This window comes from Cryptomeria japonica, chromosome 6 (assembly GCF_030272615.1).
Source record: "Cryptomeria japonica chromosome 6, Sugi_1.0, whole genome shotgun sequence".
Lineage (NCBI taxonomy): Eukaryota > Viridiplantae > Streptophyta > Pinopsida > Cupressales > Cupressaceae > Cryptomeria > Cryptomeria japonica.
In genome coordinates, this window is record NC_081410.1 from 657603201 (window position 1) to 657629944 (window position 26744).

Genomic DNA, 26744 nt, shown 5'->3' on the forward strand with positions numbered 1-26744 from the left:
TTTCCTTTATTGCTTTCTGGTTAAAAGCATATTCAGAAAATATACATTTTATCCAACGAAGGGAGTTGTACCTTCGTATCAAAATTCAGAGAGCACTTGCACTCACCATTGCAAGTGACTCAACTGTTGGTTCTTTTTTTTGTCTTTCAATTTGGGCATTTGGGAGTCATTTTTAAAAGGTATTTACGAAGGACAAATTGGTTAACCAACAATATGTTTACTCATTATCATGTGATGAGGCTTATATTTATTGATCATGATTTTTTGTTATGTGATAATCCTACTTCATGTTTATAATAGATATGATGATGTTATTGATGATGCTATGTCTTTATCATGATTGCATTGTTACTGTGAACGTAAAAGAGATGATGTCACATCACTCATTTATGAGCAAGGTGTGATGTTGTGGTTCGCTTTCACCTATTTGTTTACTTTGTTTATGTATATATACTATATATAGACGTTTGGTGTTATGTGGGATGCAAGTACTAGGCATCGACTCCACCTGGTCTCGCAGCTCTGAGCGTACCTCTAATCCCATTGGCAGTTGATCAAAGGTGACATAAGTTCCCATCACATTCTAAACATATTTGATGCCTTGTCAATTCTAGTGTTTAGCTTAAGTCACCTTGTTAGGTGTTATGTGGTTTAAGTATGTTGTATTTTATTTAATCTTTGTGTTGGATTAATTTTATAGAGTTGTGGTGACTAATTAATTTATTATATTACATAGCCCTTTTGTATACACACACACACTTATTGTGAACATATAATATTATATTAATTATTATTTTATAGAATTATATTATTATTGAATTTATGTTTATTTATAAATTTAATTATTTTGTTTATTCTATATTTGTTAGATATTTTTGGACGGGGATTTGGTAATTAATATTTGTTTCCCTTTTTCTTTCGACTACACAAGAAGTGAACTAGTGTTGCATGGGAAGTTGCCATTTGGGATACCTAGTGTGAGAGGAAAGGATGGATTTTTGAGTCTTGCATGAGTTTTGGTCTTTTAGGAATGGTTTTTGGTTTTGGATGGTGGTTTTGTTCAAGTAGCGGGATTTTGGAAAGAATTGGAGAAGTTGTGTTTTCTGGAGAATTTGCGAGATTTGGTTTTCAAAAATGAAGTTTTGAACTTGGATTTCGAAGAAGTTTTCTTGCATGTGCTTAAGCATGGGTTGAGGAGTTGTTGGGATTGCTTAGTAAGTTGTCTTTGCATTGAAGGAAGTTGTTTGTTGTTGTAGATTGATTGATCATGCGGGATCGCCTTTCTTTTCAAATCTTTTGTCTACTTCTTTCTTCCAAGTTGGCGATCTTATGTATCTATGTTTCTTTTATGTATTTTTTTTCAAAAGAAAGATTGCTCGTTAAACATTTGCATGTTGTCTTCAAAACTCTAGAATAAATTTGAGTCTTTGCCTTGGCATTTCGTTCATTAAATGTGTATGAATATTTATGTGTGCTTCTTTTGAGGCCAGTTTGTTGTAGAAGTTTTGCGATAGTAATTTTTAGTTTGAGATCGTTGTTGAGTGATTGCACGATGTTTTGATGTTCTAGGAAAATTCCAGTTTTTCGTTTTGATTAATTTGTTATATAGATTCTTATGAAACTCTGTTTTGCTTATTGTTGAGGTTGTCTTGGTGATTATATGTTGGTGGAATGAGATTTCTATTTTATAGTTTATTTAATTTGTGTTTTTTCAGGTTTTATATCTTTTCGAAGTCGTTATGTGTTGTGTCTACGCCTCTGTTGTGAATGCGTCAAAACAGAGGGTGAATGCTTCATAAGTTGTCAACCAAAGTGCTCAAATTTTTCTATTGCCCCTCAATTTTTGTGCCCTCAACCTATTTGACCCGAACTTTCAACTGCTTAGATTTTGATGAAACAATAGAAGATCTTAGGGTTTTTTGACGCTGCAAACACAATGGCAACCTCTATTTGATCCCAATATGCACAAAGAATTCACCCTATGTTGGATCCCCCAAGCATACAGATAGGAACTTGACAAATTTGAAGCTCTAATATCATGTAAGAGAAAAGATTGATCTCTGACACCATGTAAAAGTTGATGATCAACCATAGGAGCCAAGATTCATCTATAAATAAAACACCTATCACACAAAAGAGATCAAGCAAAGATTATATGCTCTATAACAACCACAGAATGCTATATTATTGCAAAAAACAATATTGGAGATACTATTACAATGAATGAATGAATCCTTATAAAGGATGAATGAAACCCTAAGTGCAAACCCTTATGCTAAAATTAGGAGAGCTAAAGCAATGCAAAGTAGGAGCTAAATTAGCCCAACTACACCTAGAAAAGCAAACTCTAGATAACAAAAAAAAACCTAAGTTTAACTTAAGTGAAATAGTAATTAAAGGACCTAATTAATTAATAATTAGATAAATGTGTCCTAATTACTCCAACATTCGTCCATATCATTAGTCCAATCAATCAACTCTTTTAGATTACAATTTCCATCAAATGTGGAAACTTCAATCTTTGGCCTTTTTTCCAATCTTGGAGATGGCCTTCAACAATCTAACTTGCTTAAGATCTATTGCCTCTTTCTCATCTTCTAAATGTCCCTCTTCTTCAACTTCATCTTCACATTCATCTCTTCCTCTTGGCTCAAACCCTATGCACAGCTCCTCATGCAATGATTGAACTTGTCTCTATAGGGCTCCAAAACCCTCACCTATTATGACAACATTTCTTCCACCACCACGATTTCTTTGTGGAGCCATTTTGATCAACTTTTCTCACAAATCCACAACCACAGGTGTTGGTGCAAATTGCCTCATGTTCGACAATCTATTTACATGGTCAAGAACTCTCACTCTGATACCACAGGATGAAGGGCTATTACACCCAACACTAACACATAGCACAACATATAATAACACAAAAGAGCAAAAAGAAAAATAGCCCACTTTCAATTTCTTCAATAAAATGGAATTATAGATTTACAAAATTGCAATGTTACAACATGGGCTTAAAACATTAGAAAAAAAAAAAAAAAAAAAATCAACTCTCTAAGAAAACTCTACAATTTGAAGCCACAATCTACAATGATGGGGCCATCCTCTATAACTTTTCCTCCCCTCTTTATTTGGCACCAATAAACACCTTAGAATGTTTCAGTAGCTATAACTATTCATTTTCTTGCCTAGGAAGAATTTTCATTTAAAATTTGAATTTCACTAGCACAACTTCCAAGAGCCATAAATTTTGACTCGAGCATCTAATTTGCTATTGTAATATATCATTGGAAAGGTCATGAAGATATCTACGATTACAAAATCATTTGAAGATCATTTCACCCATTTTTCCAACTTTTAAGAGGCTTCTACAGTTTTCAAATTTAAGTTTGAAACTTTATAGAAAAACAAATCTAGGATGAAAACTTTAATATCTCCTAAACGATACATGATATTGAGAATTCTTTCACCATTTATTTTTTTTCCAATTTTGCTCCATGGTATAAGTTTTCATGTCCATATATGCCAACCTACTAAAATTATTAGGTGATTATTTTTGCCTACTCAAAATTCAAACCCACCTTCAGCATTTTTAGGTGATGCAATATTGCCCTTACACCACTGGATGCTCTTGCATCTACAAGCGAGGCGATTACCCCATGAAAAGCCCCTCCATAGGAATAACAAGAACCAATGAATGTCAAGCAAATGCCACAAAGGGAAAGTTGAAGGTGATTCAAAGCCAATTTAATAGAAAACCAAGCAACTAAAGAAGAAGGTAGGTCAGGCTAACCAATAGGAGTCAAAGGAAGAGCATGAATAGAAATCACCAAAACTTGCATTGGTCAAATGAGAAGTTGAAGTTGGAACAAAATATAAAACATCCTAAGAAAACTTGTCAATATAAAAACCATCAACTAGAACATTTAAAGCATGAATAGTCAAGTAATCTTCGCATGTATTCCTCAACCACATCGTCACACCCTTGTGCCAAAAGAGTGGACAATTAGAAGCTAGGTGATTTATGGTAAAGCATAGTCTACATGTAAAGGGTGTATGTGTTCACGAATTAATATTTAAATGAATCAGTTAACGCCATGATCTATGTGTCTATATTTTTTCTCTCCTCCAAGATTTTGTTGTGATACCCTTGGTGGCTAGGACTAGGTTTGAGAGTTTGAAACTAATCATTCTTAAAAGAGACATTTTTGTTCATTGGGCAATATAAGTGTTTAATATATTAGACCTATTGTGAACCATTGGGACCTTAGAATTTTATTAAACGAAAAATAAATCTTTAATGATTAATCAATTAATTAATTGGTACTCTCGTAGACCTTAGATGGAAATGTTGTCCCACACAATGGATGCCATGAAGGACTTAGTAATAAGCCTACGGAACTATTCTTACCCATGGAATTATATTATTGTGGATAATAAATTAAATTAACGAATCAATTTACTTGACAATGTTTAAGGACACATGTCTCCATGCGTAGAGCTCATGCAGACATCATGGAGTTATAAATATTCAATATATTTATCATTGGGTGCTATCAATGTCTATTGAAGTCTAGCTACTTAAACTTATAATTAATCTTGTAATCAACTATAAAAAAATTGAACCTATATTTAGACTTCATTAACGTAGTTTTCGATGGACTTTACAATAAACAAAGAACAAACCAAATTCATAAATCGATAAAATATACTTCGCATATAATACCCCAATATAAAAGTGGTGTGTGGATTATCTCACTTTCAATACAATTGAAGGTTGTCGGTCCTCTTGCATTATCCTCGTCTATGCTTGGTGTTTGTAAATGCATCTATATACACAAGGACACATAAGTCTTAGTATTGTCAAAGAAAGTAAAATATAATCATAATCATAAATTTATATCTGAAATGGCAAATTGATCATGAATAAATATTAAAATAAAAATTCACAACTTGACTTTATTCATAAATAGTACAATAATAAGTAAAAAGGCCTCCTTGTAAATTGTTTATTTTTCATGATTTTTTAAACACAATAGATGATGTGATTGCAAAACTATCCCATTGGATAATATGAGATGCCAAGACATGAGAATTAGTAAGTCATTCTTCACCTGATTTTCTATAGTTACAATGGAAAGATGATAATTGCAATTATTATAAAAGCCAACTAAATAGCTATTTCATTTTTTGTGAAACTTTTTGTCCTTAGCATTATTTTTTCTATTAAAAGACAAAACAACATAAGAATCCTAAGAGATGGGTGTGACAAGTGTGATAGTGGAACAAACCCTAAGGTCATTTTCCTCTAACGATATTGATTCAGGCGAAGATGGTACTGATTCAAAAGCTAAAAGATGATGATTTTCATGTTGTGCTTCTTGTGGCAAAATATATATTTTTCCCAAAGATGGGTGTAGCAACGGCACAAACCCTAGTCGTGACTACAAGGGGATTGCCCTCTAGTAATGTTTCAAGCAGAGATGACGACAATTTAGAAGCAAACGATGGCGATTTTCATGATGTTCTCCCTATGGCAAATGTTTGGACAAGTGATTGGGTTGAGGAGGATGAATTGCTCCTTGAAATACTATTGCAAGCTCATCTGAAGGCGCAAGGGAGTGAAGATGTTGACAAGACAAATGCAATAGTGTTTAAAGGAGATCTACTAAGAGAAGGCTTTCTCCACCCCTCAATGGTTTCATTCAATAATAATGAGGATAAGATGGAGCTCGTGGCTCTTGTTCCGGAAGAATTTGACGACCAGATGGTGCTTGTGTTTCTCAGGGAGCTGTTGAGGTTAAAAAATTAATGGTGGGTGTCGATTTTGTTCAGTCTGATTTTGGCAATGAGGGATTGGTGTGGGAGTTGTTCTTTTCATTGCACCTTCTTTTCCCCTAGGCTTGCATGTGTGGGGTAATAAATTAAGCTTTACAAAAGGAAAATGTTTCCTTTGAAAGTTGAATTTCCTATCACATTAACATAAATCACATGTCACAAAAACCTAGTTTTATCTTTTATATGAATTATTGTAACTAAATAAAATATAGTTAATGTAGTGTCCTTTTTATACAAACTTTCAAGTATAGTAAAGAAACTACAATATATGTTTCTATCTCATATCTCAACCTTTGCTACATTTATTATTTGGTATGAATTTGATAAGACTATTGAACATCACCTTATGGTTAATTATATGGTTAGTTATATGTGTGATTGGTACAATAAATGGTTAATTCAAATGCATAGAGATGTAATTGAATGGAAATGTTGTTAAATTATCATGTTATGATTCTAAGTTTAATTTTGTGTGCTTCAACTATGATTTATGGGACTAACCTACTGATGTGGATCTAAGTGGAAGTGAGTGCAGATATATGTTGAAGACGAGAACTTATATGAGGTAGAAATGTCTTGCCCATTTGGCAATAATATGTATGACGGTATACACCACACACTCATGTAGGACTCATACTGCATCCATGAGGTTTGTGCATTGTGTTGTCATGGTTACATAGATAATTGTTCACATGATGTGTGAATGATGTTATGGTTACAATCTTGCTTATTTTGTACTTGTTTTGAAACTAAGATGTTCGGAGAATAAAAATCATTTTCTTTATTGCTTTTTCATGATTTTGTGTCAAGCTTTTGACATTGTCAAATCTAATTCACCTAAGGTGGATGAAACATCATTCAAGCAACTAGTGGGCAACCTCATCTACCTCACTATTACTAGAATTGATCTCAGTTTTGTCGTGAGCTACATTTCTCGCTTCATGACTGCCTCAAAAGTTGATCATTGGGTTGCAACGAAGCATGTGCTACGATATGTGAAGGGCACTTCAGATTTTGGCATTTTGTATAACAAGTGCAAGGATCCAAAGCTGATTGGGTTGATTTAATGGATGACAGAAAATCCGCTTTTGGGTACGTATTCGGTTTGCGTATAGATGCTATAACATGGACCAGCAAGAGGCAACAGGCAGTGGCTCTTTCCTCGATTAACGCAAAATATTGGGGAACAATTAAGGTAGTGTGTGAGGCAATTTGGCTATGAAGGATGCTTTCCGATATGCAAATGACTCAATCAAGTCTTCTCGTGTACACTGATAATCAAGTGGTGATCAAACTAGCCAAAAATTCAGTCTTCCATGAGCGTACCAAACATGTTGAGTTTCATTGTCACTACATCCGCAAGCTGGTAGAAGAAGGATCAGTTCAAATGTAGTACGTTTCGACAGAGGAACAAACTACAAATATTCTCACCAAGTCTGCCCAGATAAGTTTGTTAAATTTAGGGGGCAACTTGGTGTTGTTGACAAATTGACCATTAAGGGAGGGTGTTACAATAAATATCTATATTACTAATGGTCGATATTATATCATATTACTTTAGATTCTTTTAGTTCAGTTTAGTTAGAATCTTTCTATTTCTATTTTTCTCGATTTCTTTTAGAAACATTGTCAATGTAATTGACTATAAATGTTTGTCATTTCTCATTAATAAAGTGTGCAATAACCATTGTCTAATTTTGATTTACAAATCAACCTAAACGATGAGACCTATAATCTAACGATTTTAACATTAGTTAAAAACAAGATATGTATGATTCAATTCCTAAGTGAATCAAAGGACAAATTTGTAGAGTAGCTTGTAATCTACATGATTTAAAACTAATGCACATGAAATCATAAACAATGCAAAGTTACATTCACTGTGCACAGAAAAATTTGAAGGAAAATATATTGCATGGGAGATTTGTACAATGTATTGAACAATTTTTTTGGTTACCTTGTACAATATAGGTATCTATACAAATGAATCGCTTCAACAATAAAACACACAAGGTTTGTGTATTTGGTGCTCTTTACATGTTGGGTCGGTGCTAGATGTCAAACCTATTTGGTGTCAATTGTACCATAGGCTTGTCAATTGTATGCCATTTAGAACACAAGACTATGTGACACAAAATAGGTGACACTTATTAATAATTGGGTGAGAACATGTGCAACCCTAAGTAGGATCACATTATATTAGAAAGCAATAATACACAACAATGCATAAGTACTCAAAACAATGATGAACAAAGTTGCTCTACTATGAGCATTATTACACAAGGGTGCAAGAGAATTATGTGTGGAGATACAACATGCATAATTAAGTGAAAACAAGCTTGAAACTAATGCTAATTAATGGAACAAGGGTTGCAATGAATGTATGAGACTAAAGCTACATGTGATTTTATAATCGAATCAATCTAAGTGGTTTCATTTTTTAACTTTAATGTATTTTTACTAAACAAAGTCAACATTAAAAAAAAAAATTAAATGTCTATACCAATTCGGGCTAGCACAATAATATAAGCAAAAGGAATAAATCTCCTTCTAATTATAAAAGATTTTATTTCTTCGTTGTCGCAAACTTTTGTTTGATGAGTTCATTTTTGTGAAATATTTATTGTTAGATTCATAGATATTTGGATCTATAATATTGAATGAATAGAAATGAGTGGGAAGCTATGAAATACCATTACAAATTGGTAATGTATCTTTCATGTTATGTATCAACATTTTCTTACTTTTATTAAATTTATTTATTTTTTATATGTAGACTTCTATTGGTTTAAGCTAAGAATTTATGTCCTCAATATCATTCATCATATTTCTTTCTTCGTCACCCATTATATGAATTGATTATGTAATAAGGGTTTTTTTCGCAAACTTTAGTTGTTTATGCATATTGTACATTCATCTTTCTAAAGCTAATTAATTTCACCTTTTGCAAGTAGACTTCCCACTTCCCAGAGGATTAAGCTAGGAGTTAATTTATCGTCAACACGATTATTTCTAACTTTTACCTACTCAAGTTATGTGCATTTATGATATAGCCACAAAAGTTAATGGTCTATGCATTGTATACATTCATCTTTATAAAGCTTATGTTATCATATTAACATTGAACAAATTTTACTAGTGATTGAGTGCCCAAATGGGCCTACAAGCATTGACCTCAAATCCTTTGTGATGCAAGAGCATCCCTGGTTCATGGCAATCTTGCATCAACCAAAAATATTTTCTTCTCAGTTTGTTACCTGTTTTGTAGTAACAACATTTCTTTCTGCGTTTCTTGAAGTTTTCTCATCGGATCTTGGAGAGCCGGATTTTGTTCGTGGACATTTTCATCTACTTTATCCTAAGTCCGCAAGTAGCTGAAGAGGAAGGAGCAAATCCACCAGCGAATGATCCGGATGAAGAGAGGTTTATAAGAGCATTGTCAAGAGTGAATACCAGACCACATTTTACCCCACCAGATTATGATGGCAAGTTGGACTTGGATGAATTGTTAGATTGGATCACGAAGATGGAAAAGTATTTTGATTTTGAAGGCACCGCAGTAGATAAGAAGGTAAGATATGCTTGCAATAAGTTGAAAGGTCGTGCATCTCTTTGGTGGAAACATTTAAAGGTAGATAGATAGAGAAGAGGTAAAGAGAAGATCAAATCTTGGGAACGGATGGTCAACAAGTTGAAAATAAAGTTTATGCATGCCGATCATCGGGTGAATCTGTTCCGGAAGTTGCAAAACCTGAAACAGAAGGAATCTAGTGTGAATTAATATACCAAAGCATTCTACAAGTTGAATATCAAATCCGAATATATTGATGACGAGAATGAACAAGCTGCTTGGTACCTAAATGGGTTGCAGATGTCTATACAAGATGAACTCAGTCTAATCAAGTTGCAAAGTGTTGAAGAGCCTTATCAATATGGCCTAAAAGCAGAGGAGATGTTGAACAAAAGACATGAGCAAAAGCAAAGAGGTAGAGGGAGAAGCTATTCTAGAGGAAGAGGACCCTGTACAGATCAAAATAAAAATAAAGAAGTTAGCAAATATGGAAGTTCATATCGGAAGAATGATAGAAATTTTTACCAGAGAAGAGAACTTGATGGTTATCGGAATGAGGGTTACAGGAAAGATGACAGAAGACAAGATCAAAGAGTGTTTAGAGGAACTTGCTTACTAGTGTGGAGGAGAAGGACATCATGCTTTTGAATGTAAGAAGAACGAGAACACTGGAAGGACAGCATTGTTGGAAGAAGACTATACCAAATCAGTTAATAAACCGGAAGATGGAGAAATGTTGGTGATAAGGAGAGCTTTGTGTCATACCGGAGATGATGAGGAGCCCTTCCAAAGGAGGAATTTGTTCAAAACCAGATGTCAGGTATCTGTTAAGTGTTGTAAAGTTATTATTGATAGTCGTAGTTCGGATAATCTTATTTCGGAGGAGATTGTGAATAAGCTGAATTTGGAGAGATTGAAGCACCCTAAGCTTTATCAGATAGCATGGATTCGAAATGATCATAAGATACTAGTAAGTGAACAAAGTTTGGTGAAATTGAAGATTAGATCTTATCATAATGAAGTTTTGTGTGATATTATGCCTATGGATATATGTCATATATTGTTGGGTAGACCTTGACAGTTTGATAGACAGGCAATACATGATGGGAGGAAGAACATATACACAATTGTTGCAAATGGATGAAGCCGACCTTGTTGCCCTTGGAAGAGCCTTTGAAGAGTGAAGTTTGTACAAGTGCTAGAATATGTTTGGTGAATGGGATGAGACATGAGAATGTATGATTTTCGATAGTGCCTAAGAAGAATAAAGATCTGAAGCATGAAGAAGAACAACCAGAGGAGATAAACGAGATGTTGGCAGAGTATGGAGATATCATTTCGGATAATGTGCCTGATGGATTACCCCCTATGAGAAGTATCAGTCATTGCATGGACCTGATTCCCAAAGCTAGTTTGCCTAATAAAGCAGCACACTGGATGACACTGGCAGAAAATGAGGAGTTGAATAGACAAAGTACAGGAATTGTTGAGGAAATGTTTGATCAAAGAAAGTTTGAGTCCTTGTGCAGTACCAATAGTGTTAGCACCTAAGAAGAATGGAGAATGGAGGATGTGTACCGACTCTAGAACGATAAACAAGATCACAATAAAGTACAGATTTCCCTTGCCTGGGATGGATGACATAATGGATTGTTTGAGTGGAGCCAAATACGACACAAAGATAGATTTGAAAAGTGGATACCATCATATCAGAATCAGAGAAGGAGATGAAAGAAGACAGCATACAAGACAAATGAAGGATTGTATGAATGGTTGGTGATGCCTTTTGGATTGACTAATGCACCGAGTACTTTCATGAGGTTGATGAACGAGGTATTGAAGAAATTTTTGGGTAAGTTTTTTATTGTATATTTGGATGACATTTTGATATTCAATAAGACCATAGAAGAACATACGTTGTATTTGTGAGAAGTTTTGCAAAGGTTGAGAGAAGAAAAGTTGTTGATAAACATTAAGAAGTACAGTTTCATGAAGGAAAAGTTAGTCTATTTGGGATTTGTGATATCTAAAGATGGATTGAAGATGGATCCTGAGAAAGTAAGAGCAATTGTTGAATGACCTACACCAGAAAGCATTGGAGAGGTAAGATCATTTCATGGATCAGCTAGCTCTACCGAAAGTTTATCGAAAATTTCAGTTCAATTTGTAGCCCTATGACAGAAGCAATGAGAGGGGATATGAAGGATTTCAAGTGGACAACTGGAGCAAATACAAGTTTTGAATTGTTGAAGCAAAAGGTGACAGAGCAGCCTGTCTTGGCTTTACCGGTTTCCAGTGGATTGTGATGCAAGTGGGAATGCAATTGGAGCAGTGTTAAGTCAGGAAGGAAGACTCGTAGCATATTTCAATGAAAAGTTGAATGATGCAAGAAGATATTTTGTGTATGATCAAGAGCTTTATGCGATAATTCAAACATTGAAGAAGTGGAGACATTATTTGTTGCCTAAGGAGTTTATGTTGTATACCAATCACCAAGCTTTGTAGTATTTGAACAATCAGAGTAAGTTGACTCGGAGACACATGAGATGGGTGGAATTCTTGCAGAGTTATACCTTTGTGTTAAAGCATAGAAGTGGGAAGTCAAATAGAGTTGTTGATGGTTTGAGTAGAAGGAATTTGTTGACAGAGATGCGAGTGGAGATAATAGGTTTTGAAAAATTGAAGAACTTGTATAAGGATGACTCGGATTTTGCAGAACCTTGGAAAGCTTGTAAGGAACCGGTTATGGTGGATAGAAGTAAGTGTTTAGATTATTTCATTCAAGATGAGATGTTGTCCTAACAGATTATATGAATGTTAAAGTTGTTTACCACATTGTATGGTAACCATTAATGTAACTCGAGAATAATTGAACTAAAATGGGGGCACAATTGAAAGAAAGGTTCTTAAGGAAATATCACAATTTTATGAAGCATGAGATTACTTGTGACACAAAATCTTTTGTATCTTACAAATGGAACATGAAGCATTAGAAAATTACATTGCCAAAACATGCTTCAAATCTTCAAAGATCTAGGCAATGTCGAAGTAAATATTAAGTCATGCAATTAAATAGAAGCCCTATATTTAATGGGATAAAATGTTTCTCAACTGGGTTTCAATGACATTTATGGCAAGAGCCAAAGATCATTTTATGTATTGTCTCAGGTTGTCAATACTATTGGAAATTTTGGTAATGTCACAAAAGAAGAACCTAATGAGGTATTGGCGGAGTTAATATGTATTGTGAATATAATGGCTATACAATTAGACACATTACATACAAGCGGAAAAGAAGAGGCAAAAGAAGTTATAGCCATCCATTGTCCCATTATCAAAAGAAGCATCGAAATGGTAAATCCCATTAAATAAAATAGAGATTACTAGCACCTTGAAGTAAAACACATTTATAAATGGATGGACCAAAACAAAGACTTGTGTAGTTTATAAAACAACAATAGTCATGAAAACCAAGGCCTCCATACCATGGTATTAGGTATTCAAAATGATTCATCATATTTGAATTCCTTTTAGCATAATCAAATGGGTCATAGGTCACATCCTCCACTAAATTGGTATCCACCTACACTCTGGCCAATGCCATCTCAACAAGTACCAACCCAATAATGAGCTAACCAATAGCCATAGTAACCTAGGAATCTTTAGCAATTTTGAACCCAACCATGGAGAAGCTAGTGATCTTAATGATGGCTATTGGATCCCTCATCCCAAGGTCTATTGTTAACCCTTTCCTCTTCAAACCCTAATATTAATCCTAGTACACCACCCTTGAGAAATCCTCAAATAACTACAAAACCTACTTTAAACCATGATAGCAAGACTGCTCAAGTAGTATATAATAATGAGATGGTGAATTACCTAACGTATCCATTAGATATAAACAAGATGTAGCTCTACTCCAAAATGATTCTTTCAATTCATTAAGCCCCAATTATAAAGGATCCAAAATATGGTTAGGATTCTTCACCAACAAATCCATAACAAGAAACAAAACTATCCAAGGTTTATGAAAACATAAAAAAGAAATTGACTCCTCTAATAACTCATTTTCCCAAGAGTTAGATACAAAAGATCCAAATTTGATTTTATGGGAGAATTAAAGAACATACAAAATCCCATTATTCAAGCCACTGGGGATTAAAATATTTATTCAAACGCAATAAGAGAACTTTGTCTAAAGAAGAATGGTTGGAAGTGCAAAGATCCCAAAACTATCCAAATCATAGTACACTTGAATAATCTCAAGCTTGGCATAATTGTACCATCCAAGTACTTTGATCCTACTTGATTGGTAATGACTAAAAAAAGGTTTCATCTATTAAAACTTTCAAATTTACAACCAACACCAATTGCCCTACAAATGGGAGAATGTTTGATGTCTATGCAAAAGAATTGATTGAAGATGTGATTTCCATCAACTTAAGGAAATACCTAGTCAATTTCATGGGGTTGAAGATTAAATCTAAGTTGGGAGCTTACCTAAGTTGGGTAATTCACCAACTTAAGCTTAAGTCTAAGTTGGGCAATTCACCAACTTTAAGTCTAAGTTGGGAGCATGTCATTCAATATGGGATCTCTCAATTGGAATTCAACAAAGAAAAAGAATTGGTAAGCGAGTATGATGAAGTCTTAGCCAGAGAGGAAGTTATTGGAGATTGAAATCCAAAGAATCTTGGCTAAAGGATGGATGTTGCAACACTACAAAAATTCACAAAACAAAAATGAAGAGAAGTTGGAATAGAATCACCCAGATCGTTCACAAAGATGGCAAAATTCTAACAGAAGCAACAAACATTCAAAACGAAGGATTGTACTTCTACAACAATCTTTTGGGAAGTGATGGTCATGCCAAGGCCTTGAATAGTGATTTTATAAATGAAATCTCCACATTAATCAATAATGAAGACAATCAAATGTTAATTGTGCATGGCTCCTTAAAGAAGTCAAAGCTACCACATTCCAAATGAACCCAAACAAGGCCCCAGGCCCTGATGGCTTTATCAGCCCTAATGTTTCAAAAGTGTTGGTACTTCATGGCGAGAGATATCTTGGAGGTTGTGGAAGAATCAAGAAAGGTATTATTTTAAAAGAAATGACTAGCATTGCTTTGATCCCTAAGAGATGGGATGTGCAATCTTTTTTAATTTCCAATCTATCTCACTATGCAACAAGATATACAAATTTGTGGCAAACGTAATGGCAAATAGGTTAAAACTAGTCCTTCCAAGAATCATCTTGGTGGAACAAAGCAGCTTTGTGCCTAACAAAAACATTGCATATGGGATTGTCACTGGGGGAGGAATGTTCTTGAAATTAGATGTGAAGAAAGCATATGATCACATGCAATGGAGATTCTTATGTTGATTATGAAGAAAATTGGATTTTGTGATAAGTGGATTGAATGGGTGTTCACATGCATATCATCCCCCCAATATTTAATCCTAATCTATAGCTCCCTGTGTGGTTTCTTCCAAAGGTGGACGTGGGCTATAGCAAGAAGATCCCCTATAACCTTTCTTATTCGTGAACATGGTGGATGCTTTAAGTAGAAAGATCACAACTGTCACCAGATCGGGATCATGGAGTGAAATAAAAGTGGTTCCTTCACTCACCTCATTTACCCACCAATTATTTGTGGATGATACAATCTTGTATGGACAAGCCTTCCTGGATGAGGCCACAAGTATTAGATTGGTTTTGAAGGATTATTGTGAGGCCACTAAACAACAGATCAACAACAAGAAATCTAGGATATTCTACTTCTATACAGGGCAAACAATGCAAAGAAGAATCGCTACGATACTGGGATTTGGGATTGAAAAGCTACCAAGGACATACTTGGGGTACCACTTTTTTGTGGCTCTATGAAAAGAAAAATTTTGAGGGGTGTTGTAGAAGTGTGGGAAGAAATAGCTAACCATGACTGGACACATAACAATGATCAAATTTGTGCTTGTTGCAATACAAATATACATGCTCTCTGCGATGGGGATCACAAAAAAATCAGCACAAGAAATAACTAATCAATAGAGATTATTTTTGTTTATCACCAACCCAAAACGGATTTTGACTATAGCCAACCCACCTCATGGATTTGCCATTTCGAATTTGATGAATTAATGAAGAGAAATTATCACAAAGCACTTATCCTAGAGAATCAAAGATGGGAGCATAGCCAACTTCTAGACTAACTCCTTGAATCGACACAAACCATTAATTGATCTTCCCAACATGATCAATGCGAAAGAGAGTACAATACCAAAATTCGAGAAGAAGGTTTGGATTACATTTTGATTGAGTGAAACGATGGTATCACTTCTTTCAAACGAAAGGAGATGGTTATGTTGGATGTCGACTATATGAAAGTTCTTATGGATAAATTGGCATCGAGGCATCCTGTTCCTATGTCGAGGGAGGACAAAATATTATGGTGTGCAACAAAGTCTAGTAACTACTCTTGTAATCTTGGCTATGAAGTGACAAGTAGGATGTGGGAGTGGTGTAAATGGCAAACAGAACTTTGTTGGGAACCCCACATTCTCCCAAAGGTTGGGGCTTTTGTCTGGCTGGCAATGCAAAACCAGATCCTTACCGGTGACCGCTTGATGAAGCTCAATTTCTCGAGGCCATACAAGTGTCTGATGTGCTACAATCACAAAGAAACCCTGGATCGTCTAGTGGTGCAATGCAAGGTGGCTAAGAATGTTGGCAGTTTTTCATGGGGAAGTTAAACTACCACGGTCCTTTGCCACGAACCTTGAAGAAGATTTTTAAATGTTGGCATATTCTCCACAAAACGGCGGTTTTGGGTGGGTCGTGGTTTGCCATCCTTGCCACACTGATTTGGCACCTTTGAAAACAAAGTAACTCACGCTTATTTTACAATAAGATATCAAATGTGGCGCCAATTTTACATAAAATTGAGATGGTTGTGCGAACATGTGAATGCCAAGATGGCAATCAAAATAACCATAAAATTGTATCTTGGGACGAGCAAATGTCTAAAATTTGGTTGCATCTTATCCCCCCAAGGGCGACACAATCAAAAACAAAAATGACCAAAAGAAGGCAAGGTGGTGCCTCCCTCCTTGTGGTCATCTAAAACTCAGTTTCAATGGCACTTCATGAGTGAATCTTAGTTTGTTTGTTGCAAGATTCATAATCAAAAATGAGACAAGGTGATTTGGTCTGGGGCAATTCAGTGAAAATGTTGAACGAAACAAACAACAGTGTGAAGTTCATTAGCTTGATAGCAAGCTTGAAGTTGTGCAAAGAGAAAGGGTTATTGAACCTGGATATTGTAGGAGAAATGCTCCTAGCTAGAAATCGAGCATGTGGCTAGAAGGAATTTGATAAATTTTGAAGGATTTTGGTGTGTACACGTGTTCAAGGAAGCTAATACAGATGCAGATTTAATTTCTAATCACGCAAGTGAGTAGTCTGAGTCGTCAATCATCTCCTGTGACCTACAAGCATTAGATAGGTTTAATTTAGCAGTGGGAACAATTAAATAGATGTTTGCAAGGCTATGGAAAGCATGTGCTTACTGCTTAGAAAATGATGTGAATGGACATATTAACGGCAAAGGCCTCGAGCCTTGATTGTATATTGAGGCTTTGTATCTATATCGACTCACAATTTAGCAGATTGGTGAGACATGGCTAGTTCATTTGCTTCAAAATGAGGGAGTTGAAGATCGTCTCCATCCTTGAATGCAAATGCAACTGTGAATAGGGGTTAGTCGAAGAACAATTGAAGTAGTTGTTTGTCATTGGTGGCGACGTGGAGAAGGATGTTGTTAGCAGGATCATTAGGGACAAGCTTCTAGGCGATACACACTCACACAAAGATGTGCTTCTCAAGTGATTCGTCTACAATGGACCACTAGGGACCACGCAATCACAAAGAAAGCCACTGACAAAATGTTGATCCATAGCTTACAGGAGCTTGCTTTGAAAACTTTGAAGAGTTTAAGGGTTAACTCTTTTTTTGGTTTGGTGGCGAACGGGTTCAAGATCGAGGAGTTGATCAAGAACCCGGACAAGGTTGACACAATTGCTATTATGAGAAATGGTCTCAAGGGAGACAATCTAGAGACCTAAATATGTGATAAGTGTAAATGAGCACTTGTTTCCTACTAAGCAGTTGGGAAGGGCTCAAGAGGTCATAGAGGCCATTAGGATCTTGATGTTCTTCCTTTGCTAATCTATGTACTCTTTTTTTTAGTCTACCCCCTTCGTAGCATTTTCCCAAACAAAAAAACAAGAGATACAATTAAATCTTCTTCACATTTATCATGTTGCTCTTAACCCTTGCTACCATGCCAAATGTTTGTTCAAATGTCACCTTGCATGTCTAATGTTTGCTCAACATCCACAAGGACACATGCCTAAGTTGCTACAATGGAGAGGTCACCATCCTACTCCTTGAAGCATTCATAGATATGACCCTAAGTATCCCAATGAAGAATGGAACCAAGGGCAATTTTTTAGGACTAGTCTAAAGCCTTTCCCTCAAATGCAGATGCTAGCGATCTAAGGGCTATTTTTGGCTCTACAATATGGTACGCTACACGTTTGTCATACCTTACATGAGCTCTATGGTAATAATGTAACCAACACCTTAAGGAAAAGACACAAAGCTCATTCCATTAATTTGTTATAAGGCACAAAGGATCATTTCTTGCCATTCCAACAAATGATGTATATACTTGAGCAAACACAATAGGCAAATGAGAACCTCCTTTTCCTTGTTTGGACAATTCTTGTAAACTCACTTATAATTAGCATGTTCATTCAAGAAATAAGAGTATAAATGATTGAAAATAAGAATCCCCCTCTACACAAAAACTTCAAAACCTCAAGGTCTCTCCAATGCATTAAAGAAAATGTGTTTTTATTAAAATAATATTAATATCTTCTATTTTTAGTGGTCATCTTCTATTTTTAGTTGTGAACTCATTTAGCTTTTTAGTTAATTAGCTTTCAAGCTTAATTTAGCTTTCACGCTTAATTTAGCGTTTAGCTCTTTAGTATTTTACTTTAATGTTATGTTCTAATTATAGAACATCGTCTTGTAACCTCTATATATACGTGTGTATATGTAATCATCCGATTATTGAAACATTCATTCAATTTATTTTTCATGGTATCAGAGCGGGTCGATGGGATTCTTTAAATTTTGGCAAATTTTTTAATAAAAATTCATGGCCTTCTTTCTGGAATATTTTCCAGATTTTTTTTTAATTGTTTTTTATTAAAAACGATTTTGCTTTTTTAAGTCTTTTTGAGGGTCTCTGGTTCGTGGGGAAATTTCTTTGTGGTGGGCAGCAGTTCATGTTTTTTTAGGGTTCTGAAGATTTTCGGACCTGCAACCTGGAGTTGTTTTTTTTTCAGATTGAAAATTTTCCTAAGGTTTCTGCAATTTCGGCCAGGGTTTTGACCCTTCAGTTCAAGTCAAAATTTTATTCTGGTTGCAGATTCTTGGTGGGTTTTTCGAGACCTCAACTAGGTCGTCATCAAATTTTTTGGGTGCATCGTTTTTTGTGCCTCAATTTTTGAGCTGTCAAATCTGCATTTTGATTTCAAATTCTTGGTGGGTTTTTCAAGTTTGTTAGGTTGGTCTCAGATTTTTTTGTGCCTCGTTTTCTGTGCCTCGAATTTTGTGCCAGCAAATTTTCCTTGGAATTTAAAAAACAGTCGGCGATTTCTGCCAACTCTGTGGATGTCGAAAATTTTGGTGTCTTCTGGGCGTCGTTTATGTTGTACATCGGACCTAGGGTTTCTACCCCTTTTTTTTATTTCAATATTTTTTTTGCTTTTTTTTAACAAAAAAATCAGAGGTATTTTTTATTTTCTGCAAAAAAAAATTTTATTATTATTATTTTCAAGAAAAATTTCAGGTTTTAATTTTTTTGTGCAGCTTCTTCTATTATGATTTCTAATCATAATCTTCTCTCTCATTTTTTGTGCCTTCACTAGGTTGACCACATTCAACCTCAATTTCTGTGATGGCATCTTTGACCAACATCATGTTGGAACACAATTAGAAGTTCAACGGCCTCAACTATAACACCTAGGAACAGCGCATGTTCACGATATTTGAATATCGTTACCTTTATCAGATTGATTTAGTCCAGAACTCGTCTTACAAGTCCCAAAGTTTTCACGATTTTTTTTGAAAAATTGTATGTCGATTTTCTGATTTATTCCAAAAAAAATCATGGGAAGGTTTTCACAATTTTTTCCTCAAAAATTGTTTGCAATCTTCCCTTAAAAATTATCTCATCTTTAATTTGTGATATTCGCGTAAGATTTTAGTTATCTGTCATCCGCAAAGCTTGCGTGGAATTTCTAGGTTTTCACGATTTTTTCTTCAAAAACTGTTTGCTGGTATTTACGATTTTTTCCTCAAAAATCATCTGTAATAACGAAGTTCGCATAGGATTTGTGATTTCGAAAGTTTTCTGGTTTTGATTGATTTTTCTACTCAAAAATCGAGCTTTGTTGCAGTCAGTTTGGGTCGCACTTGTCAAGGCGAACATCTGCAACGGTGTTATCTTGCAGTCAATTTTGGAGTTAGTACTCTTCTGCAAAAGGGTTTGCTGATTTTTTCCTCAAAATCATTGTTTCAGGCTTCAGTAATTCGTGTGCCAGATCTCTAATTCGCGTGTGAAGGCTACATTCGCTTGGATGGCTTTTGGTACTCTTGGTCATTTACATTCTGTAGATCCTGGGAGGGTCTCCATAACGGCAAAGTGCTCTTTGCATCTATGATCATAACACCTACAATGTTTTTTGTAAGGTATTGAGTACAATGACCATTAGGGAGGGTGTTAAAATATTATTAATATCTTCTATAATGGTCATCTTCTATTTTTAGTTGGAACTCATTTAGCTTTTTAGTTAATTAGCTTTTAAGCTTTATTTAGCTTTTAAGCTTAATTTAGCTTTCACGCTTAATTTAGCGTTTAGCTCTTTAGTCTTTTACTTTAACGTTATGTTCTAATTATAGAACATCATCTTGTAACCTCTATATATATGTGTGTATATCGTTCAATGTAATCATCCAGTTATAGAATCATTCATTCAATTTATTTTTCAGTTTTCATGTTGTGCAAACATTAATTCTATAAAAATGAGCACCTAAAAATAGATAAGCATATATAAATAGCATAGTTTTTATGCAATAATTTTAACAATGTACTACCAACGAAATTCAAGAATTATAAGACTTGAATCATCGGTTCTACCAAGTGGCAAGGCTTCCAATTAAAGTGATTAAGGAATTATTGCCCCCTGGTCATGCTTTTGTTGAAGTTTTAACAAAGTTCACCGACTAGAGGTTGCCTTCATGAACAATCAAATTCCTCTAAATGGGGAGCAAGACGTGCTTTCAAAGGGCAAAGAGTGGGACTCTTCTAACAAAAAGAGAGTCACCTATAAACAAGGCTAAGAGGTCCCAAATTCCTCATGCAACATTGCTCATCAAATCCAACAAACATTTGCACATGTTACGTCGATACTAATGTTACGTCGATACTAGCTAACCCCATCAATCCTTATACACACTATCACTTCCCCCTCATCTTATCCATTTTTTCCCACTACACTTATACACCATAGGCTAGGTTACATATCAATATAGCATTAAAAAAATTGTCAACAAGAAATAACACAATTCATGATTGCATAACAATTTCCCTACAGTTATGGATTGAAGTACACAATCTTAGTTATTCCTTCTAAAGTATAATTTTATTGCATTATGGTGTAGCCTCCTCTTTTTACACAAATCATAAATCAATTATAAGGAATGTGTAAGACTAACCTTTCTTCATTACGAAAGGTAAGATTGACCACTCTTGTGCTTCATACATCCCCTCACAATTGCTGCGCTTGAGTGCAACCTTCTTCAACACTCTTAAAAAAAATCATGTTACAAACTTTAGATCCAACAAAATTCCAAGATAAAATTACAGATTTAATATGTCAGCAACAAAAAGCACCTTCCCATCATGAACACAAGGTTTGCTTCAATCCATAGTTACAAACTTTCGTATATTACATGTAACCTGTATTTCAGCTCCCTAGGAAGCTTATCATTACAAATCACAACAAAATTGTTTATCAAATATAACTTACATAATCAATAATTTAGTAAGAGATAATTGTAAGCTCCGTAACCTCCTAATTATCATCCTCCATGAAGACAATATAAACTATCCTCCTGCATAAGCCATACCACATCTTTTCGGCATTAACCCCTGGCATTTTGGCAGTAATCCACATAAGTCTGCCTATATTATGCTGAATGTTGCTCATAAGTAAAATAAGCATTATTATCATACTCCACCCACCTCTTGAAGATTCCTAGATCCTACCTTATCGACAATGATATTAGAAAAACAAGTTAAATGGAAGACCCGCAATTATAATCCCTAAAACAAAAGAACGGTTAGCGTATCTTTTTTTTTCTCTTTAGCGATAACCTCCTGAATGGCCCATACATATCATAAATTGTCTCCATAAACTTCTTAGGTCAAAATGAAACACAGAAACAGAGATACCTAGAACAAATAGATGGTTAACATTAATCTTATAAACCAAGTTCCACACAAGGAATGTTAAATGTCCTCCCTCAATTTTGTTTATTAGTTTGATATTATATATACATTATTATTCACCCTCCTAACTCCAAATCAAGTAGAATGAACAAAAACTAGAAAAAGCTAAAAGATATATAATCACCGAATTCAATAGCAAGCATATGCCCAGTTTTGATCCGTCATATACACCAATTTGATCTCCAGGGCATTGAAAGGATATATTCGGCTCAAATGTAAAGCAGTCAACGATTATCTACTGGTTTACATTTACCATTTGTTATTTAGGGACCATAAACGGAGACAGTGAATAGGAGATTACTAAAACTTTATTTAGCATCCATTCCACATCCTCAAAAAGTCATTCTGCAAACAAAATTGGTTTATTTCTAGACCACATATAACAAATCTTTCGATGAAATTGCCAATTGCAAATCCCTTAATTTCTTATACTTCAATATAAGATCTTGAGATGAAAAAACCCGAGAGGCCCTTTTCACCTTGAAACCAACAGGCTTAAAAGAAATAATATAAGCATCACATATGTATGCTTCTCTACGCATTGCTTGAGCCATGACACCAACCTACTCCCATCAATAGCTTACTGCTTTTGAATATTAAAAGCTTAACATGTCATTTCGGTTATAATTGCTCTACAAGTAAAAAATTTCTGTTCATTGCAAAGGTCATTGCTGCTTCTATTATTCAATTATATTGTCATTAAGTTATTCGACTTCGAATAACTCAGTTGTCTTTTTCTATCCATGTTCTACAACCAAATTTTCCTTGATTACTTCCACGCCCATCGATTGTGATGTTTCTCTTGCTTCATTATTCTAAGATATTCTCCTCAAGTTGTTCGGAGAACTTGGATGTCTTTTCTACCATTGGCAATCCGATTTTATTTACAATATTTTTTATGTGGACATTAACATAAATTATAATTTGCATTAATTAACCTATGAGAGATTCATAATTTATACAGCAATAATGTCAAGACTGAATTTATACAGCAATAATGTCCCTAGTCAAAATTAACAACACTGGTAACGAAACGTATACTTCTCATTGCACCCATTTTATGAAGTTTAGATCCTATCATATTTGATCAAATTATACTATAAAGTACTACCTGTCACTCAAAAATAGCATGGTCCATGATTAGTAGATTATAATATCGACAACGTTCATCAGCAAAAAAAAACAATGATTGTTATATTTCACCAATCAACACATGGATTGTGTTTTTCCTATGATGTGCTATAAAAGACGCACAGGTTTCTGGATATAGCTACATAATAAGAGTTCATACTCAATTTGTTTCTCCTTATGAAGATTACTTAAGGCATTAAATAGCATGTGCTAGAGGAAACCGTACCAAGCAAATGGGGCAAACAGTCCTGCCACCTATGAACATGGCAAAGTGATGCAACAGCCATGCCATGCATAGATTGTCCTGTACGTAACAGAAAAAAAAAATACTTATGGCTAGCGCCTTCTTGCATGGTTTTTGAAAACATTTCTTCGCACCACCTTTAGACAAATGCTCTAAAAACTTGATATATCTTTTTACCATATTTTGGACAATGAACAGAAACATTAAATCGATTTCCCCTTCGAAGGCAAATGCAACATCTTGAGTTTCACCTACAGAGCACTCCAGGTGTGTATATTTATGTGTGTATCAAAATTTGTGCACTTGGGTTTCAACCACAGGACGAGCTTAGTATAAACTGAGGCTTGCCAACTCACTTCTCTTAGCAAATCTAGGAAAATCCTAGATACTTCAAAACGAAACCCCCATGTGGGCATAGTGCATACACAAAGGGGGTCTCAAATTTCAAATTAGCATCTTACTTTACAGTGGCATAAAGTCAGCCTTGACCTCCTTCAATTAATAGCTCAACCAACTCAAATGTAATCATGAACTTCTTTTGTAGTATGTGAGGCTGTTCTAGCTTCAATTTCCAATTTAGTATCATCATTACCAGAGTCAGATTTGGCAAAATAAAACACTCCACATGTTCTAGATTCATTTCCTTCTTGTCCTCATCTGCCAGACCAGTTCAGGTTGAATGCTAACTATGATCGCATGCCATTCTGAGCTGACTTCTACAGCTACCAATCTAGTTGTATTAAACATGGAGACCAAAATCCACTTCTTTATAGTATGCACACCATTCAATACGTCCTAATTTTTTAATCCACATTGTACTAATTTTCAAATACGGCAAGATCAAACTTGGTCGGGACAATTGAGAATCCAAGCCTTGCCATCCACTCAAACCTCCACGTTTCCATATAACCCTCCAAGCTTCTAAACATGTCTCAATCATCTGTTTGAAATCAAGAGTTATAAATATCCACCCTAAGCCATCTAACATAAGATACAACATTACTCAAATAAGCAATTATTCCAGTGTGCTTCTCTAAAGACTGTTCATAGTGGTTGTGATTTGATCTTCTTGCATGTGACCTAACAGCACAGGCCAAGAGTTAATTTAGCATTTTTGCGGAGTAACTTGACACAATGTTCTTTTAGAGGTTGAAAATGGTAAAGAGTTGCCCATTGAAATTCTATTTACCCCCTTGAAAATTAAAAAGTACCATACATTTTGAAAACTCGCCAGGAATTTATTTATGTTCAATTTTACACAGACTATCTTATACCATCAACCAATAGATAGAATCAGAGAAGCACAGCAACAACCAATACGTTAAACAGAAAAACCAGAGGAGAGCAGTGACTAAAACACAGGCCATACTCACACTTGGGAGCTCCTCAGTAACAACTAACAGACAAAATTTGAAGGCTGGGAAGCACAAAAAACAACCTTCCTTAGAACAGATAGTCAGCTAAGCAAAAGAGCACAGCAATAAGCAAGAAACACTACTCTACCTACCAGACATACCTCGTACTTGCACTTACGAGCCTTTGGGCAACAACTAAAAAAGATCAAAGGAAGGCCAAGAAGCACAGCAAATCACCTTCCTTGAAACAATCCAGAATGCCAGGCAGTACAGCAACCCACCTTCCTAGTGATAATAGACAAAGTCTAGTAAACAACGAGAGTACACAAAATGAAAAGAGGAAAGGTTGAGGAGATGAAAATGAGGATTTTTCAAAACAAAGGAAACTCTGGCAAAACCGAGCATGAACACGGACAAAATATTTGTTGAGTTTTGTATTCTCACCTAGCTCATCATTTTCAAACAAAGCATTGCCTCATTCTTGGAAGAAACTTGTCATGATTTGAGCAGAAGTTACTGACAGCAAGAAGGTTGTGTATTATTCTTGTTGAAGTAGTAACATTATACCCACATCAATTATATATCAATTTAGCAGGCAACTCCATTTTAAAAGCTTTCAAACATCAGGATATGATTTTGCGGGAGGGGATATGTATTATTTCCTGCAATTGATTTCTGAAGAGAAAAGGTGCAAAGTTTTAAAATATGTTCTAGACAAGTAAAACTAAATTTCTAAACAAACATAAGAAATAAAAAAAATATGCATTATTTACTCAACTCAAATATTAAACTTTATAATTTCAAAATTAGATATCAGCCTCAAATGATGATCATTAAAAGACTATTTTCAAGTTTAGGTCATAATTCACTGATCGTATATACTATAAACAGTAAACTCACATACCATGGATAAAATCATTGGCTAATTGAGAACAAACCCTAATGAAAAAGTGACAAACTAAATAAAAGTTTAATAAGAAAGAACTTTTCAAGGTATCAATTATTACTCCTACAAAGTTGAATAAAGTCATAGTATGTGTTCCAACACACAGACACTTTGCCATTATCTCAAATAGAGCAAACTTAAATTCCCTTGATATCAATTATGACTCCTACAAAGTTGAATAAAGTCTTAGTATGTGTTCCAACACACAGACACTTTGCCATTATCTCAAATAGAGCAAACTTAAATTCCCTTGATATGATATCTAAGATGATTGAGCAGACACATAAGAAAAATCCCTATAGTTCTAAGACACATATCTTATTATTATAGCCACTAATAAAAGTTTATGATTGACTATTGCGACAATAACATCCAGAATCTGCCCCAAAACAGGAATGCTGGACAGTTGTCTGGCTGTGGCTGTGACTGTAACATCTAACCTGACTGATTGATTAATTCTCTAACATCCCCCTAGCTTGACATGAGCCTAATTCTGAACTGGCACAATAGCAAAGAACAATGTTCTGAACTCATATCATGCTATAATAGCAGCTACTGCATTCCACCATCCAAGATATGTGTCTCCTATCATCTGATTGGAAATCATTTATAGTCCTATGTATACTAATCATGAATTGCAATCCACATAAAACCCTGGTAATCTCTTGAGGTATGTCAGGTATAGCTGGTACAAAATTCAAGTTGATTCCAACAAAAATCAAAAAAAATAACCATAATAGAGAAAAAAAAAATTTGAAATATGCATAAAATGGCTCTCTCCTCACACATGCCATTAGCAGAAGGCTTATGGCTGTTTTATTCTGGAGAGTGATTCTTTGGGGAATATTGAGGGAATCCAGAGTTGATTCTTGTAAGTGAAAATTGTGCTTTTGGGTACAGGGTTCTGTATTTTCTCAAGGAACAAACCATACCAATCCTATTCCAATGCATGTTCTCTGTCTGGTCTGAATGGGGTATTCATGTATGTGTCATACACTGATTGTACCGTTGAG

General features: G+C 34.9%; 1 protein-coding gene across 5 annotated transcripts in view; it reads right to left on the reverse strand.

The window, feature by feature from the left end:
• Nucleotides 1-4679: 4679 nt before the first annotated feature.
• LOC131033169 (uncharacterized) overlaps nucleotides 4680-26744 on the reverse strand; it is a 34030-nt gene continuing 11965 nt past the window's right edge. The window contains exons 13-15 of one of the 5 annotated variants that reach the window (XR_009103571.2): nucleotides 21574-21658; nucleotides 21260-21351; nucleotides 4680-4829 (exon numbers count right to left, since the gene is read on the reverse strand). The gene's annotated coding sequence lies outside the window, so the exon portion shown is untranslated. Of the gene's footprint in view, nucleotides 4830-21259; nucleotides 21352-21381; nucleotides 21696-25339; nucleotides 25461-26744 lie in introns of those variants that run through there. The other 4 variants (XR_009103572.2, XR_009103568.2, XR_009103569.2 and 1 more) reach the window with 4 other exon arrangements.